At 44.3% G+C, this 17,810-nt stretch overlaps 1 protein-coding gene across 2 annotated transcripts in view; it reads right to left on the bottom strand.

Annotated features, from left to right (window-relative positions):
• CCDC28A (coiled-coil domain containing 28A) overlaps positions 1-17,810 on the bottom strand; it is a 349,105-nt gene that overhangs the window by 1,450 nt on the left and 329,845 nt on the right. The window lies entirely within an intron of this gene.

Raw genomic sequence — 17,810 nt, 5'->3', positions numbered from 1 at the left:
CTCCCAATCCTTTGTGATCCCAAAGAGTTTAAAGTCATCAGCTGAAAATTAATGAATAATAATAACAATAATAATCATTATCAAAAGATGAACTTGGCAATATTCACAGAGAAATGGCTGTAAAACTAATGGTGCAAACATCCATCATAATGTTATGTACTTGATTTAGTGTCAATGTCTGTCCAATACCAACTACAGTGGGCAAAGGAGAGAAAAACATGAAAAGACATCACTGTAAAAATAATGCCTTGCTTCTATCACTACATTTTCTCTAAGTGGGCTTCTAAATGGCTCCATCATGCTACTACACATGAAAAAGTGGCATCAAGAAAAAGTAGTTTTGTACCTACCATAAATGTAGATGTTCGAGTGTTCACCTGCTGCAGTCATCACACTTGGGTTATCCTGTCATCAGGCGGTCCCGCAGTCGGACGGAATTCCAAAGTCTTTGTCCGGCGTCGGTTGCTGTCGCTTCTTCCCTGACGTCAGTGTGATAGGGGTATATATAATGCAACCGACGCCATTTTCTTCAGTTTTTCTTGCCCCAGATGTCAGGTGCCCCCAAAAAGGTGGTCAGTAATTAGTACCAAATTGAGTAACCTTTGCACAAACACAAAATCCCTTCAGCTATAAGCAAATACATCAGTAAGGTATTGAAGAGATTTAGCCAGTAGATCAGAGGGGATGGAGGGAGGGTAACCTGGACTGCAGCAGGGTGAACACTCGAACATCTACATTTATGGTAGGTACAAAACTGTACTATGTTCATCGTGTTACCCTGCTGCAGTCATCACACTTGGGTTGAATCCCAAAGCTAAGGATTGGAGGAGGTATCATAGAGGGTTAGAGGAGGCTATAAGGCCCTGCAGAACTGCAGTGGCGAAGCCTGCCCTAGTCTTAGAGTAAAGAGGTAAGTGATAGTGTTTGGTAAAGGTGTGTACTGAACTCCAAGTTGCAGCTTCTAAAATATCCTTGGTTGGAACCCCCCTGAGAAAGGCTGTAGAAGTAGCTGTTGCCCTGGTAGTGGGACTTAATGGTAGCAGGAACTGGTTTTCCATGATGGGTATAGCAGAAACGTATGCAATGACCTATCCATTTGGAAATGGTTTGCTTTGATATAGCCTTCACTTGAGAAGCTGTAGCACTGGATACAAAGAGCTGGTCAGATTTTCTGAAAGTCTTAGTTTTGTCCAAGTAGTAACGAAGTTGCCTGTGAATGTCCAAGGAATGCAGGAGTCTCTCACCTTTGTTCTGTGGATTTGGGAAGAAGGTGGGTAAGTGGATGGTTTGATTTAAAGCCACACTGGAAACCACCTTAGGCATAAAGGAAGGATTAGTTCGTAGAGAAACTCTGTCTTGATGAAAAATGAGGAAAGGTTCCACTGCCATTAGTGCCTGTAGCTCTGAGACTCTTCTAGCTGAAGTTATTGCTAGCAGCAGGGCAGTCTTCCATGATAGGAACTGAAGATCTGCAGAGAAAGCTGGTTCAAAGGGAGGTAGCGTTAGTTTTTACAGAACAAAATTGAGGTCCCATGTTGGTGTAGGAGCTCTCCTGGGTGGTCTAATGTTTTTTGCCCCTCTGAGGAACTGCCTTAGAAGTGGATGTGAAAATAAAGGTGGATCCGTGTTGTAGTGGGCTGAAATAGCTGAAGCATGGATTTTAATGGAGGAGAAAGAAAGTCCTTTGTGCAACATCTCAGTTAAATACTGTAGAATGTGAGGCATGTGAGGTTGAATTGTGCCTTGGCCTTTAGCTTGGTTCCAGGCACAAAACCTTTTCCATTTGTCCGAATAAGCCTTCCTGGTGCTTGACCTCTTGGCTTCCAGAATAACATCCAGAACTGCTTGGGAAAGAGGAGCTGGCTGGATGCTTAGCTGATTTGCCATGCAGCCAGATTTAAGGTTTTGAGCTGGCTATGAAGAATCTGATTGTTTAGTTGTGTGAGCAAATGGGGAATTTGTGGCAATATCCATGGTGGGCCGTGGGCCATATTCCTCAATAGCGGGTACCAGTGCTGGTGTGGCCAGTCTGGGGCTATGAGAATCAGTCGTGGTCTCTCCTTTTTGACTTTCAGAAGTACCTTTGTGAGGAGAGGCAATGGAGGGAAGGAATATACTGTCAGGTTTTTCCAACTGAAAGAGAGTGCGTCCACTTTCCAAGCTTGACGGTGAAGTGTCCTTGTACAAAATTTTGTTAGTTGATAGTTTTGAGGACTGGCAAACAGGTCTATGTCTGGAAGGCCCCATTTTTGAGTTATCATTGCAAATATTTGTGGATCTAGTTTCCACTCGTGGGGATCCTTGATGTTTCTGCTGAGGTCGTCTGCCAATGTGTTCTTCTGTCCTGGCAGGAATTGAGCTTGTAACTTAACTTGGTAAGCCAGAGCTGTGTTCCATAAGATCATTGCTTGCCTGCATAGAGGGTAGGAATGTGTACCCCCTTGTTTGTTTATGTACCACATTACTGTGGTGTTGTCCGTCTTTATTGTAAGTTGTCCTGGATGTAATAGATCCTTGAAGGCTGTCAGAGCTTTCTGTACAGCTAGCATCTCTTTTTGATTTATGTGCAGATTCCTTTGATTTGCAGTCCAAATGCCTTGAACGCACTGTCCTGCCATGTGTGCCCCCCAGGCGTAATCTGATGCATCTGTTGTGATAGTTTGCCTGGCTGGGGGCAAGGTGAAAGGCTGACCCTTGTTGAGGTGACATGCCTGTGACCACCATAGAAATTCCTGTTGTAGGCAGGGAATGAGAGATATCATTGTGTCCAAGCTGTGGCTGTGTTGAGACCATAAGCTTTTTAGGTACCACTGTAATTTCCTCATATGCAGCTTTGCAAATGGTATTATTAGTATGCAAGATGCCATGAAGCCCAAGGCCTGCAGAGTTTTTCTTGCAGTTAATTGGGTCTTTGTTGCCATTGTTTTGAAATATTGAGTCAGTTGTAGTTGTTTGTCTGGCGTAAGATAAGCCTTCTGGGCCGTTGTATTCAAGCTGGCACCCAGGAATGTCATATTTTGTGAGGGTACTAGTTTTGACTTCTTTTCATTTACTGTGTACCCCAGGCAGTTTAGTAGATGTTTTACAAAGGCCAGATGATGTAAGAGAATGTCCTTGCTTTCTGCTTGGATGAGGCAGTCGTCCAGGTATGGGTATATTTGAATTCCTCTTTGTCTGCAGTATGCAATTACTGGTGCCAGGCATTTTGTGAAGACTCTGGGCGCAGTAGACAAGCCAAAGGGCAGTGCAGAGAATTAGTAATGGGTTGAACCTGCAATGAAACGGAGTTATCTTCTGCAACTTTGTCTGATAGGGACATGCAGGTATGCCTCCTTGAGGTCCAACGTTACTAGCCATGCTCCCTTGCCCAACACGGGAAGAAGCTGCTGTAGTGTTAGCATCTTGAATTCGGGTACTTGTAAGTTAGTGTTTAGAATTGAAAGGTCCAGAATTGGTCTCCAGGCATTGTCCTTTCTGGGCACTAGAAAGAGTCTTGAATAAAATCCTTGGCCTTGCTCTCGAGTAGGTACCAGATGAATGGCTCTCATGTCCATGAGAGCTGTAATTTGCTTTTGTGCCTCTGCCCATTGATTTTGTGGCAGGTTTGGCATTCCTCTTTTCATTGGCAATGTGTGAAAATGGAATCTGTATCCTCGTAAAATTATGTCTAGGACCCATTTATCCTTTGTAACAATGTGCCAGTTGTCTGAAAAAAGTGCGAGTTTTCCTCCCAAGGGGGCTGCCAAGAGAGTATTGCTTGGCCAGATGAGGTGCAAGTCATTGAGTTTGCCTTCTGGTGGATTGGGACCTGTCTTCTCCTCCCTTCTGTGTTGTAGTGCCCCATTGGCGAGGTTTGTACTGGGCTTGTGGTTGCCCTCTGCCCCTTGGACGTCTGTATTTACCCCTCTGTGGTTTGTCAGTAGCTGGAAAGGACCAATTTTTTGTTGGCCAGTTTCTGCTGAAGCGAGGGGGTTGTACCTGTAGGAAATCTTTGACTGTCTGCATAGATTTTGCCTTATCCTCCATTTTCTTTAAGACTTCTTCTGCTTTAACTCCAAAAAGAACATCCTGCTGTAAGGAAGCATCTAGAAGTTTTGCTTTAACATGATCAGGCAGAGTTTGTTCCTTTAACCAAGCATGCCTATGTATAACAGGACCCAGTGACAGCTGCTCTGCAGGAGGCCTCCAAAGAATCAAACCCACATTGTAAGGTATGTTTGCCCACCTGTTCAGTGGCGTGCAACAGATCCTGTATTTCTTTCAATTCAGATTGTTGAGGGAGAGTGGTTATTCTTTGCTTTAACTGAGAGATTAGGAATTGCTGATACTTAAGCATGTGAAATTGGCAATTTAGTGCCCTCATAGCTAGTGTGGCTGAGGTGTAAACCTTTTTTCCCCACCTGTCTAGTGCTCTGGAATCCCTCTCAGAAGGTACAGGGTTTTTAGCCATAGAAGCCTTGGGACCCTGGGAGATAGTCTCTGGGTCAGCTACTGGGCTTTTGTAAAGAAATTTGTGGGAATCAGGCACTCTATAGTATCTGTCAGGCTTAGCCGGAGCAGGAGGTAGAGAGTCTGGGTTCAAACTGGATTCTAAGTAAACATCATCCACAATGTCCAAAACTGGTGGGATGGCAAGAGGTCTGTGTTGGGGGAGTAAAAGAAACTCTCTGAGCCTTTTCTTCAAGTCAGAGTAGTTCTTACCTTCCCAGTGAAAATGTTCCCTCATAGTGTGTAAAGTTTCCCCAAAGGAGTAGTCTTCAGGAGGAGAAGCTGAGGGAATAGAATCCTCAGCATCAGAATCTTCATAAGGGGAGAAGGAGTAATCTTGGTCATCAGAGGAGTCTGAAGAAATGGACACTTGTTCAGAGGATGCATAATCTTCCTCTTGTCTAGGCCTTTTGTCAGGAGGGGGCTGGGAACCCCTGATTAAAGAGATCAAATCTTCAGCCATTTTGAGCATCTGTTTCTTAGGCATGGGGCCTTGAACAGGAGAATGAAGTGCAGTCATTTTTGATTTAGTAGGAGTCTTCGTCTTAGAAAACGTTTTAATGGTGAGCGTCGTCGGTCTGAAAACGCCTTCAGAAACCGATGGCGTTTCAGTAGCACCGACGTCTTTTGCAGCAATGTCGTCGGTAGGGCCTGAACTAAATGGCTGCGTCGGCCTGGTACATTCCGCCAAAATTTCCGTAGCGGTCTCAGGTTCCAGATCTGCGGTAGTCAGGGGCTGCGTCGGATCCTCACTGAGGACCAGAGAACCGGAGACCGGACCAGCCGAGGCCTCGGAATCTGGCTTAGGCCTGGGCTGTCTGTCCTCATCCTTGCGTTTTTTGTGCACGCCGGTAGTCGGTTGCTCTGACGGCATGGTGTAGTTAAATTTCCTACCGAAGTAGTGTCATGTGAAATCAAAGCGTCTTTTAATAGTACGCTTATTAAACCTAGCACAAAAACGACAACTAGTGACGTCGTGGTCTGGGCCTAGGCAAGGTATGCAATAAGAATGAAAATCCTTATGAGGCATTTGCTTCCCACAAGAAATACAATTGTTAACTTTTTCTGACATCGGTCTGAGGCAAGAAAAGTTTCCCCAACGGGGTACTTAGCTTTATAGAAGACTTCAGTCTGAAATTCGAATTCGAAAATCTCAGGAGTCGGCCGACCGGCACTTGCGAACTGCTTCTGCTTCGGGCACCGCGCGACAAGAAAGACTGAAGAAAATGGCGTCGGTTGCATTATATATACACCTGGCACACTGACGTCAGGGAAGAAGTGACAGCAACCGACGCTGGACCAAGACTTTGGAATTCCGGCCGACTGCTGGACCGCCTGACGACAGGATAACCCAAGTGTGATGACTGCAGCAGGGTAACACGATGAAAATCAGTAAATCACAACATTCTGATTCAAAGATGTACTATATGGTTGCTTTCCATAGACAAACAGCTACCTATTATAAGAGCGAGATGCACATGACCTGGGCTTGTTGATGGAACCACGATTCTGCAGGCCCATCTAAGAAAAGAAGGGTTAAATGTTCCTAAAACTGATTTCCTTCCACTACAGGAAACTAAAACAATGAGTAAAAAGGTTGCACAGGAAAACCAATTGGTGAAAAAACACAAAGAAAAATCTAGTAAAGCTAGATTTTCCACTACGTGATACCTTAAACCTCTTGCATCAGAGACAACATGGGATATATGCAAATTACCCTTTAAGGATATCAGGTATTTCAGCTAAATGGCAATTCTGAATGTCCATGACTTTTTCTTTTACTTTTACCTCTATTTATGGACAATATCAGACCAATAAAGTCAGACCCTCTAGCTGTGGACATGCATGTTTCTGCCTTCTTATGGCATTATCAGCTCAGCATAAGAGGAATGTTTGACTTTTGGAAACACAGGGTTGTCATACCCAACTGATATCCATAAACATTAGGGTGTCTACAAAATATCCCAACCAACAAACTAAAACAATGAGCAAAAAGGTCACACAGGAAAACCAATTGGTTAAAAAACACAAAAATAAAAATCTGGCAAAGCGAGGCTTTCCACTGTGTGATACCTTAAACCTCTTATTCCAAAAGTCAAACACTCCTCTTCAAAGATGAAAGACTACTTCACATATCATTTTGAAATAAACTGTACTTACTACAAATCCTCACTGAACTACGTCTTAACTTAAGAATATCTTAAGGTAACATGGAAGTATAATTTAAGGACCTTCCTTCACAGCTTTCAGTTATCCAAGAAGACTCAACAAAATGTACCCATTCCAATATTATATATATTTTAATTAAAGAAAGTACAGTTGTGTAAGAACGTGTCATAACAGTAGATGTTCTACTGATTACTGTTGCAGTTTTCATAACAGAAGGGTTCTTGATCCACTGACGTCCATCCAGGGTACCAAAGCTTTATCTTCCTAGGGCATACATCCAGATGATGATCTCAGATCACAGCATAGGGGTATATAGACAGACATATAGGGTGAGATCCTCAAATTACCTTCAAGCCAGTGGCCTGAAGACAACCGAGGCAGGAGACTAGTCAGGTAGGAGGGCAGTAGTTTGAACAGGTAAGTAAACTACCTCCAAGAGTGAAGAAGAAAACTGGAAGAATGTAAGCATTGTGAGATTTAGTGATTTTTTTAAAATCAGAACAGTAGAGAAAGAAGATAAGGAGGGAATACAGCAACAATGATCAGCAGGACATCCACTGTTATGGTAAGTTCTGACACAACTGTAATATGTCTTAAGTGAAATCATTGTTTCAATATTCATAACAGATTCCCAGACCTGTAGAGAGAAGGAGGGTGGAAGGCTAAATAGAGGCAGCAGAATCCAAGAAGCCAGACAGAACTGTTTTGGGAAAAGCATCCCTTGACCTAGAGAAGGTGTCTAACTTATAGTGTTTAGTGGAACTGGGGACAGAGGACCATGTGGCAACTTCTAAAATGGACCTGGTAGTCACTACTTGAAGTGGAATGTGCTTTCGGGCAGGAGGTCAAAGGCTTTCCATGCTGTGAATAGCAGAAGGACACAGTCCTTGAAATCCAGGATGCAACAGTTTGTTTAGAAATTGGCTGGCTCAACTTGAAGTCCATGAACAAGACAGAAAGAGAGTTGATCTGTTTTCTGGATATCCTTAGTTTTAACCTGGTAAAACCTCAATTGCTTGTGAATGTCAAGACAGTGTAATATTTGTTCTCCCCTATTTTAGAGATTTGGAAAGAAAGTTGGCAATCTGATGGCCTGGTTGAGAGTCAACTCATTAACTACCTTTAGGCATTAAAGGATTGGCCCTAAGGCTTACCCTATCTTTATGGATGATGAGAAGTGGGGGAGGGCTTGACAACATGAAGCTCAGAAACTCTGCAAGCTGGGGTGAGGGCCAGAAGAAGCATGGTTTTCCATATGCAGAATTTGGGTATGGCAGAAACTGCTGGCTCAAAAGTGGCAAAGTAAGTTTCCCCAACACAAAGTTAAGGTCCCACGGCAGAGTGACAGGTTTCCTTGGAGATATGAGGTGCAAAACTCCTCTCAGGAAAAGTTTGACCTCTGTTCTAACATGAGAGAGAGAGCTCCAAAGGCAAGCATGCACATGGCTCATCTCATCACAAAAAGTTTCTCATCCAGAAAAAAAGAAGTCATTGTTCCCCTCTACTCATCACTCATTAGACCCATTAGACAGTACAACGCTCCTTTTGGTATGTACCTCACAAGACATCTACAACAACTGAAAAGGCCACAGAAATACCTCACAAAGGGGATTACTGGCCTCAAACAGATGCCCTATGCAGACCGTCTTAAAAAACTCCAGCTTTACTCTGTCACATATCGCCTACTCAGAGGCGATCTCTGCCTAACATACAAAGCTATGTCAAACCCAGAGCTGTTGGACATGCTCCACTTAAAGAAATCCCAATCATTCCGAGCTACACGCTCTAGGGACCTAAACCTTGTCACCACAATAAACAGAACATGCTGGAGGGATAGATTCCTGTCCCAGAGACTTCCCATACTCTGGAACAGACTACCTATCTATGTCAAACAGAGCTCCTCATTAGCACTCTTCAAGAAAAATATTGATGATTGGATGGGAGATAGGAAATTCACCCCGATGATCACTTCTGTGGCTCTGCTCGACAGGGCACAAGAACATAATTTTCTTGGGTGGCGAAAGTCAGGGTACAGTTTTGGCTAGGCTTATATAGGCCCTAGGGCCAATAGCCTAGTACCATCCTATGAACCTATGATAGCTGATAAGCAGGCTTACAGAAGAATAGGCCTATAGAAGAATAGGCCCAACCAGAATGTAGTGGCTCACAATGGTACTGAAGAATTATGTTACTGTCTGACAAAAGGGGTTGCAGTTTATGTTTAATGCACCAAGCAGAGAATCTTTTCCACTTAGCTTTGTATGATTTCCACGCGCTGGATTTCCTGGCTTCTTGAACAATCTGAACCACCTCTTCAGAAAAGGTATGTCTTTTAGGGATTAAAAATCCTATCATCCAGAGAGTGAGACTGAGCAAGGTCAAACTGGGATGAAGGAGCTGCTCTTTCTGCTAAGTAATGAGATCTGGTTGTAGAGGGATTCTCCAGAACTTTCCCTTTGAGATGTGAAACAGTAAAGGGAACCAATACTGCCTTGGCCAGAAGCAGTGGTTTTGGAGATGACTTCTGGACCTTAAGCAGAAGTCTGGGATTGCAGGTGGATGAGGATATGCATAGAGGAACATCCCTCTCCACTGAAAGGAGAAGGCATTTGTCTTCCAGGCTAGTGGAGACAGGTTTCTGGTGCAAAAAAAGAGGGAGATAATGTTCCAGGGGAAGCAAAAATGTTTATATGTGTTGTTTCTCAATGAAGAAAGATAGCTTTTAAGACCTTTGTGTTTAAAGCTCATTCGTGAAGGTCCTCCATGTCCCTGCTTAAGGAGTCTGTCACTACATTCTCCTGACAGGGAATATACATTGCCGTGAGTGTAAGATTCAGGTGAGAAGCAAAATGCCAGGCCTCCTGTGCCAGTCTGCATAGGGGGTAGGATCATGTGCCTCTCTATGTACCACGTCACTGTGATGTGGTCTGTGTATTCCAGTGGAGTGCCTGTCTTCAACATATGTGAGAAGGTCTGTGAGCCTGTACAAGTGCATTCATTTCTTTTAGGTTGATGTGCTGTTTTACCAGGTTTGCATGCTATTCTCCCTGAACTCTCTGGGCTCCTGTCCAAGCCCCCCATGCCCTGTCTGAGGTGTCTGTGAACAGGACTTGACTGTGTGGGGGCAAGAGTGAATGAAAGGCCAAGGTTGAGAGTGATCTGAATGCTCCACCAACAATGGTCCTTCTTGAGGATGGGGGCATTGAGATGGTGTTGAGTGCTGGGACCACACAGATTTCAGATATCACTGTATCTTTTCTCATGTGTAATCTGGTGAGGGGAGCATTGGAATTGTGGCAGCCATAAATCCCAGGGCCCTGAGAGTATCTCTTGCCATGCAGTGAGTCCCTGTGGAGAGTGTTCCAAAGTAGCAGGCTAGGGTGGTGACTTTCTCCTGAGAGTGAAAGGCATGCATTGTGCAAGTGTGCAGTTTGCTGTCCAAAAAGCTCATGTCCTGGGTGGGGTAGGACTGAGATAAGATTTTTTTTTTTAATTGATTGTGAACCCCAAAACAGACAGAAGACATACAGTGTAATGAATGGGAGTGTGCAGATAAGCATACTTTGGGTCTAGGGATACCAAGAAAGCTAGAGGAAGGAGGATAAGCAGAAGAGTGTGCAAAGAAAGCATTTTTAAAGTGGGCATGTTTATGAAGGTGTTTAGTTGAGAGAAGTCCAGGATGGGTCTTAACTGGCCCTACTTCCTTGGGACAAGAAACATTTTTGAAAATAAATTTCTTCTTAAGAAGGTCAGGGGAACCTCCTCTATGGTTCCCTTGGATGATAGGGTCTACAAGGTTCATCTGGTTAAAAGAAGGCAGGGGTATTCCCCCCATGAGTGCTCTCTCAAGTTATGGCGTATCCTTCTTTGATAACACTCAGAACCTATTTGCCCGAGGTGACTGTTTCCCACAATGGGGGAAGGGGGAGAGAGTCTTCTTGAGAGGGGAGGGGAGTGGAGGGGGCTGGGATGGGGGTGTGAGGGAAGATAGCCTCCCCAAAGGATTATCCCTCTGAGCTTTATCTGGGAATCTTTACTTAGGTGTTTTTCTTTGCTTGTGAGAAGGTCTTGAGTTTCTCATAAGCAAAGAAAAATAACCATTGAGAAAAATCTAGCCATTCTTTTTCCTTGGAAGATGAAAGGGACATTGTAAGCTTAATATGTTTTCATTTTAGGGGTGATGTCCGCATGCACCAGCTTAAAAGCTTTGGAATCTTGGTGCATCTCAATCAGGGATCCTGGAATCTCTTCCTGTAGTAGGATCCTTGAGATTCTGCATGGGCCCTCAGAAATAATGACGCACAGTTTGTCGGAGAATTCAGTCATTTGCCAGACCTCAGGAGCCATACCAGTCTTTAAAGGGGTAGTGGGCTCTTGAGATAAAGTCTGATGTACTGCAGGTAAAACCACCTCAACGGGTACATCCAATTAGGTGACAGAGACGATTTCTCTCTAAGTCATTTAAGTTTTTTCTTGCTCAGAAGGCCAACATCGGGGGATTATGACATGGCAGAGTGGGCTAAGCATTTCAAGAGCTGTGTGTTGAGGAAGTTATTAAGATTTGACAGCCTGGACTAAATAATTTTAGGGACAAATGGCTGATAAACAGAAGAGGATTTGAAGTAGCGTTTGAGGCCTATACAGAACAGGGACTTAGTGTGCAAGTCCTTGTATGGAATTTGCCTATAACACTCGCAGTTACCCCTCCTAGCTGACATATAATAACAGTAAATACACCATCAGAACTAAGAAGTAAGGATCCTCAATGGGGCACTTATTTGAAATCTGACAAGCAAAGGCACCAAATGACCAAACTATAGCAGTCTGCCATGTGCAACGAATTGTGTTCGAGCTGGCAGTGAGACAGTCTAAGGATCTCACACATCTGTCCATCTATATACCTCCTACACCAATAAGCTGAGGTCATCATTCAGACATATGTCATAGGAGGGTAAAACATTTGTACCCCAGCTGGACGTTAGTAGACTGAGAATCCACCTATTGTGAATACTGCAATTGTGATTTCAGTCAGAACATCGTACCTTACATTTCCACATAATAGCAAACAGCATAAAACACAACAATATCACCTACACAACTGAATTATTTTTTTAAGCACTATCATTATAGGTATATTCAATGCTAAACTGGCATTTTCATTCCTAAAACATGAAATCTACACTGCGAGAAAAGTAACTCTAAAAGTTTTGCAACATTTTTTTCAAAAAGCAATAATTTGCAAGGTATTTCTGGTAAAAAGATTTGAAACAACTAAAATTATTCACATTTCCTGACGGTTCTAAATACAAAGTTTAATGGTTAAAATTCATAAAGTCCTGAGATTTCAACCATTACAAAAAGGAAGTTTATGTACTTACTGCAATGCTGGATCCTTTTATCCGAGTGCATCTGATATGACTGCTGGGTACTGAACCACTTCACAGATCCAGTCTGGCCATTAACTAGTGCTCCAAAACCTCAAGTTCCTTCCAGAACTTTTTCATAATCCCCTGAGAGACTCTAAAAATCAAGCTTGCTGCTTTAAGTAACTGAAAATGACTGAAAATGTCATAAAGACAATGTGGCACTTTGGAAGGGGAGTGAAGGTAGAGATGTCTTACTAGGCAGACTTGGATGAAAAGGATCCAGTGTTACGGTAAGCACATCACTTCTGCGTCTTATTTCATCAATCCATCCGATCCAACTGTTGGGACAAGAATTCCAAGCAAAGAGTGTAAGAACTTACCATAACCTTAAATGTCCTGCTCTTCAATGTTGCAGTATTCATTACTGTTGGGAGGTTGCGGCCTGCAGCACCGGACATCCAGCCAGTATACCAAAGTCTTAGCAGCAGGGGTATGTGCGACGTTTGATGTCAGAGCCATAAACTTGACATTGGCTATAAAGGTGACATCTGGATGTACCCACCTCAGAATGGACTGCCGCATACAGTAGTACCCCTGGAAGCAATGAAGAGGAAGGCGGAAGCTTTTCAGACCCACATGCAAGACCAGGCCAAGGGATGCCTCCTGCAGGCATATGCCTGACGCTGAGGATTGGTAGATGGAGAAAAATCTGTCCCCTCAGGTGACTAAACAGGTAAAGAGGGGTAAGGAGGGCAGGATTGAATACTGCAACATGGAAGAGAAGGACATCTAAGGTTATGGTAAGTTCTTACACAACTATTATATGTCCTTCTATTCCCATGTTGCAGGATTCATTTCTGTAGGGAGAGTACCAAAGTTTTAGGTATGAGCCTGGGTGGAAGGATGAGGTCCCTGGTCTATTAGGCCATGTAGAATGGACCTAGCAAAACCGCTTCTAGCCCTAGAAGCCAAATCTAATTTGTAATGTCTGGTAAAAGTATGGACTAATGACCAGGTAGCAGCTTCTAGGATAAACACATAGTCTACCCCCTTGAAAAAAGCAGCTGAGGAAGCAACTGCCCTAGTGGAATGAGCCCTCATGCTTTCAGGTAGGGTTTTGCCATGAAAAGAGTAGCATGCAGAGATAGCCTTAGATATCCATGAATAGATAGTCTGTTTAGAAACTCCCTTCCCCAAAGCCCTTGGGTGAAAAGAGACAAATAGCTGGTCACACAATCTAATGGGTTTGGTCTTGTACAGATAATACCTGAGTTGTCTGTGGACATCTAGGGAATGTAGAGTTCTTTCAGAGGAATTCTGAGGTTGAGGGAAGAAAATAGGTAGGTTAATGGTCTGATTCAAGGATAGCTCATTAAGCACCTTAGGCATGAAGGAAGGGTTAGTCCTGAGGGAAACCCTGTCTTTATGGAAGATGAGGTAAGAAGGGACGGCCATCAGGGCTTGGATTTCAGATACCCTCCTGGCGGCTGTGAGGGCCACCAGCAGTACTGTTTTCCAGGTACATAGCTTCAGTGAAGCAGAGTGGGCTGGCTCAAAATGAGGTAAAGTGAGTTTTTCCAGAACAAAATTCAGGTCCCATGTAGAAGGTACTGTTTTGCAGGGGGGGGGGGGTTCTGATATGAAGGACCCCTTTTAAAAAGAACTTAACCTCTAATCTGGATGCCAGAGGAGGTACTAAAGGAAGGCAAGTGGAAATGGCAGACAAGTGGACCTTAACAGAAGAGTATGTTAGTCCTGAATGGAGAAGCTCACACAAGTAAGAAAGGACTATAGGTACAGGAGTGAGTAAATGGTCATGTTTTTTTCTTATGACATCACCTGGAGAATCTTTTCCATTTTGCCACATAATGTCTCCTGGTACTGGGTTTCCTGGCCTCCTGCAGGACACTGAGTACGTCCTTTGATTACAGGTGTCTGAAGGGGATCAGAACCCTATCACCCATAAAGTGAGCCTGAGACTGCTCACCAGAGGGTGTATTAGGGGCCCTCTGTCTTGTGTGAGTAGGTCTAGACGGTGGGGTAACATGTGGTGATTGTCCTTAGCTAGTAGATGAAGAAGGGGAAACCAATCCTGTCTTGGCCAGAAGGGAGTCATCAGCAGGAGTTTTGGTTTGTCCCTCTGAATCTTCTGGAGGACCTTCTGAATCAGTGTGAAGGGGGGTATAAAGATACATCTCTGCCCAAGAGAAGGTGTCCACTTTCCATGCCTGGGGATGTGGATCCCTCGTACAAAACAGAGGCATCTGCCTGTTCTGGGAGGAACAAGTCTGCCTGAGGAATACCCCACTTGTGTATAAGATCTGGGAACACCTCTCTGTGAAGCAGCCATTCATGAGAGGGTGCAGAGATTCTGCTGAGAGTGTCTGCCATAGCATTCACTGCTGAAGGAATGTAAGCTGCTTGAAGGTGAATTTGCAGAAATGGAGCAAGAGACCAAATCTGTATGGCTAGGCTGCAAATAGGATAAGACCTTGTCCCCCCCACTTGTTTATGTACCACAAGACAGTCATATTGTCTGTCTACTTTCAAGGTGCCTGGTAGGACGGCTGGTTGGAAGACTTGTAATGCTAAGAAAAGGGCCCTCATCTCTTTGATGTTGGGTTCATATTATAAGCATGAAAACTGAATTGCGCGAACACCTATTGAGCGACATGGAAAGAGCGAATAATCACAATATCAAAGGTATGAACAGATACCGCCATAGGGAATTCTTCCTTTTGCTTCAATGGAGTGCGATCTCGGAGTTGGTATATTTAAGTAGGGGGGGTGGGGGGTGCAGGGGGGCTTGCCCCCTTGCATACAACAGTTAGTGACAGTATTTGTTTGTTGGTTTTGTCGTGTTTGGGATTTGATGTTTTGGGCTTTAGCCTTTTACGTGTCGCTCAATAGGTGTTCGTGCGATTCAGTTTTCGTGCTTATAATATGAACACTTTGATGTTGATATGATCCCTTTGCTTTAGTGGAGACCATTCTCCCTGCACTTTGCTTAGGTTTTGCTGGTGTTGTAAAACTGCCCCCCAACCCAGGTCTGAGGCATCTGTGAAGATTTGCTGTGAGGGTGGAGGTAATTGCAAGGACATGCACTGGTTGAGCTTGATGGCTGAAATTCAACATTCCAACTATTTCTTCAGGCATGGTAATAAAGGGAGGGAGATATCCAGAGGATAAGAATGTTGATTCCAAAGAGTCTTTAGTACCCACTGGATCTTCCTCATATGTAGCCTTGCCAGAGGAAGCATTGGTATCAAGGATGCCATGTGTCCCAGAACTCTCAGGAATTTTCTGGCTGAAAGTGTCTGAAGAGAGAGAAGCTTCTGAAGGTAAAGAGTACTACCTTCTGGCAAGGGATGAAGGCTGCTATCTTGTCGGTTCTTATCCTGCACCCTAGAAAGACTAGGTCCTTTGTAGGGGTCAGGTGGGACTTCTCATGGTTCACACTGAACCCTAGGTCTGACAGGGTTCTGGTCACCAGGAGTAGGTGATGTTTCAGGGTGTGAATGACACAGTGAACTATTAACAGGTAGTCTAAATATGGGTTTATTTGAATGACCTTTGTTCTGCAGTGTGCAACCACTGGTGCCATACACTTTGTGAACACCCTGGGGGATGTGGAGAGCCCATACGGTAATGCAGGAAATTGAAAATGCAAGGAACCTACTGAGAAACGTAGGAATTTCCTGTAGCAAGGGTGAACAGGAATGTGAAGGTAGGCGTCCTTTAGATCCAGAGATACCATAAAGGCCTGGTGGTGGATAAGGGGCAACAGCAGCTGCAAGGTGAGCATTCTGAAGGTGGGAACCTTGAGATAAAGGCTGAGTATGGACAAATCTAGAACTGGTCTCCAAGGGCCATCCTTTCTTGGGACCAAAAACATCCTTTAGTAAAATCCCTTGTTTAGCTGGTGTGGTGGGACCATTTTTATGGTGCTCTGGGCTTGAAGTTGATCCAAATAGAGGGAAAAAGATGGAGTTGACTTGATGGGGGCTGGGGTATCCCTTGGAAGGGGGGGTAGAGCCCACCAAGTCATAAAATAACCTTTTTGAATTATGGACAGGACCCAGGCATCTGAGGTGATCTTCCACCAGGAGAGTAGGGAGAAGGTGAGGTGAAGGGACGGGGGGGGGGGGTTGTAGAGAGGTAGTGGGTTTGAGTCACAGTTGAGGGGTTCTGTCCTGTCAGGCTGCCTCCGAAAGGGAGTGTTACTACTGGAGGAAGGGGGTCTAGGAGTGGAATGTTTCCCAGACTGCCTTCGTCCTTTAGCCTGTGGTGGAGCAGAATGAGAAGACAGTCTCCTAACAAAGGTAGTCCTTTGAGGGTAGTTTCGATGGTACCTAAGGATAGGTGAAACCAGTAAATGTTTTAAATTTTGCAACTCCTTTCCCTTTTCTTGCAGGAATTTGAGGAGTTCTGCAGATGCTTCACTGAAAAGGGCCTTATTATCTAGTGGTGCATCCAACAACTTGGTTTGTACATCCATGGGGACAGGTTGTAGCCTCACCCAAGAATATCTTCGCAATACAGAGCCTGACGCTGCAGATTTAGAAGAGGCCTCCACCGTATTGTAATTGCGCTTAATGGAGTGCCTTGTCACCTGTGAGCCAGTGGAGAGAAGGGAGTTTAGTTAGGCCTTAGCAGGCGAGTCTGGTACATCAAGCAAAAATGCTGCAGGCTTAGAAATGGTGTTTAGAACAAACCTGGCCATGTGGGTTTGATAGTTTAGGGCTCTGATGGCAAGAGTGATAGAAGTATAGACCTTTTTCCCTAGCCTATCCATAAACTTGCTGTCCTTGTTAGTAGAAGGCAGCTGCATGGAGGATTTGTCAACTAAGACTGCTATGACTGCAGGGTCTGCGGGGGGTTCTTAAACAGGTACTGGGTATCCTGAGGAACTTTACAGAACCTGTCTGGGCGCTTAGAAGTTGGAGGTTGAGAATCAGAGGCCTGTAAAGCAGCCAAAAAGGCAACTTGAAAGGCTGAAAACAAGGGGGGGACTGCAGATGGTGAGGGCAAATCCATCTGAAGTAATTCAAAATACCTCTTTTTGGTTTCTGAGACATCTGATGCCTGCCATTTGAATTGTTCGACCATGAGAATGAGGTATCTCCAAAAGAAAATTCCTCCCCTGGAGATTCAGGACTGATAGAGTCCTATTGTTCAGGAGTAATGAAGTCCTTGGAGGATTCAATTTGAGAGCAATAGGTAAGGGAGTCTTCAGAGGAGGAGTATTCCTCCTCAGACTCTAAGGCCTGCACAGGAGTAGGAGCAGGAGGAGGTACCATACCTCCTCAACCATACCGAATTATTCATTTTGTACTGAGTTTTGGGGTCCAAATAATGGGGTGCCACGATTCCCAACTGGAACCCCTTACTTTCTGAATTTCACGGCTTTTTATTTTGAAATAATTTTGTTCGGCATTTTGAGCTGATGTCATCACGTGCGTGATGATGTCGGCTCCGTGGAGCGGCCTGCTAGCTTGTCAGAATTGAGCTCATGTGCGTGGATTTCCGGCTGCTACAGCAAGCCACATGGGAATGTGTAGCTGCAAGAAGCAGGAATGGTGCTGGTTCCACAAACGGAAACAAACTGTGAGGTATTTATTATGCGTCTGACTTCATGGCTGAGGCTGCACTGCAGAGTGTGTGAATGGAAACCTGAGGCTGCAGAAACAATTAGAGGACTTTGCAGATTTACTTTTATGATGGCTGGCTGACTTCAGAGTGTGGAAACAATCTGCAGGGCTTGCAGAGGTATTTATTATGCTTTCT

Source organism: Protopterus annectens, chromosome 1.part0 (genome assembly GCF_019279795.1).
Source record: "Protopterus annectens isolate FY-2018-M chromosome 1.part0, PAN1.0, whole genome shotgun sequence".
Classification (NCBI taxonomy): domain Eukaryota; kingdom Metazoa; phylum Chordata; order Ceratodontiformes; family Protopteridae; genus Protopterus; species Protopterus annectens.
Note: the sequence above shows the minus strand (reverse complement) of the source record. Positions and strands in the feature narration are given on the sequence as shown.